Source organism: Dasypus novemcinctus, chromosome 10 (assembly GCF_030445035.2).
Source record: "Dasypus novemcinctus isolate mDasNov1 chromosome 10, mDasNov1.1.hap2, whole genome shotgun sequence".
Classification (NCBI taxonomy): Eukaryota; Metazoa; Chordata; class Mammalia; order Cingulata; family Dasypodidae; genus Dasypus; species Dasypus novemcinctus.
In genome coordinates, this window is record NC_080682.1 from 23,529,682 (window position 1) to 23,531,468 (window position 1,787).

At 39.5% G+C, this 1,787-nt stretch overlaps 1 pseudogene; it reads right to left on the reverse strand.

The window, feature by feature from the left end:
* Window positions 1-554: 554 nt before the first annotated feature.
* LOC101421171 (olfactory receptor 8K5-like) lies at window positions 555-1,455 on the reverse strand (annotated as a pseudogene).
* Between the last annotated feature and the right edge of the window lie 332 nt (window positions 1,456-1,787).

Sequence of the window (1,787 nt, forward strand, 5' to 3'; positions counted from 1 at the left end):
CTGGGTCGACTTTGCCCCCTTCTGCCCCCTTTTTGTTGCGTCATCTTGTGTCAGCTCTCCGTGTGTGCAGCGCCATTCTTAGGCAGACTGCACTTTCTTTTTGTGCTGGGAGGCTCTCCTTATGGGGTGCACTCCTTGTGCATGGGGCTCCCCTATGTAGGGGAGCACCCCTGCGTGGCACGGCACTCCTTGCGTGCATCAGCACCGTGCATGGGCCAGCTCCACACAGGTCAAGGAGACCCGGGGTTCGAACCGCGGACCTCCCATGTGGTAGATGGACGCCCTAGCTGCTAGGCCAAGTCCACTTCCCGGTACTTGTCCTTAAACACAAAACAAAAAAACAAACTGAGAAAAAAAAATGTTTTAAGAATGTGTAGAAGTAGAGTGTAAAAAACATCAGGGAAGTATGAGGTCCTAAGGAAGCAAAAAAGGCAATCCTTTGCTAGGGAGCCAAGGAGAAAGCAATTCTGTCTATTAAAAATATTATCAAATGGCATTTGCTTTTGTCATAGCTTTCCAGAACAATACTATGTATTGAATATTAAATACAAAGATCAGGAAATCTTAAATACTCTGTAGAAGGCATTTTTTACTTCTTCATTTCTTAAGCTATAGATTAAGGGGTTAAGCATAGGGATGACTAAAGTGTAAAACATTGAGATTATTTTGTCACTTTCAAAGGAGTGAACAGAGTTAGGCTGCACATACATAAATATAGAGTCCCACAGAACACAATCACTACAGTCAGATGAGAACCACATGTGGAAGATGCTTTTTTCCTGCCCTCAGCTGAATGCATTTGAAATATGGCTATAAGTATCAGCAGATACAATAATAGGATTAATAGAAGGGAGGAAATCAGATTAAATGCTGAAAGTATTACGATGAGTAATCCTATTTCTTGCACATTGGAACAGAGTATAGATACCAAAGGAACATCATCACAGTAGAAATGACTGATGACATTAGAGCCACAGAAGGTCAATGTGAAAATCTTAATGGTGAACATCAGAGATTGAAAAGGTCTATAGAGGTAGGGGATACGCACAAGTACATGACAAAGTCTCTGAATCATGATAACATTGTAGAGCAGAGGGTTACGGATAGCCACATAGTGGTCATAGGCCATGGCTGACAAGGCAAAATATTCACTGATAATGAACAAAAGGAAAAAGGTCAGCTGTGCAGCACATGCATAACAAGAAATAGTATTTTGATCCATGACAAAATTTGCCAGCATCTTGGGATAAATGACAATAAAAGCCAGATGTCTGATAAAAAAATACATATGTGTGTGGAGGCGGAAGTCCACCTTGGTCAGGATGATCATGCCCAGGTTGGCCACCACTGTGACCACATGAGAAAGACCCCAAAGAGGGGAGACTGCAGCTCAGGGTGCCTTGTGACTCCCAGTAGATAAAATTCACGCAGCACTGTCAGATTCCATTGGCCCATTACATTCAGTTATCTCTACAGGAATGTATAACAGAGGGATTGTTATTAGATATAATGTAAAATTGTATTAAAAAGTATATTTTTGTAGACATAATGTAGACTCTCTTTTATATTTGTATATAGGAAATAAATTCTCACATCTGAATTTGCAGCTAAAATAAAATATAAAATTCCATTTTAACAGTATAGGAGGGTTCCATATAAATCACATTGTGTACTTATGACATAGATTATGTTCTTAATAGAGTATATAATATATATCCACTGATAACAAAACCAGGTACATTTTTAATATAGAAATACTAGAGTTTATCTACCCAATTACATCAGAG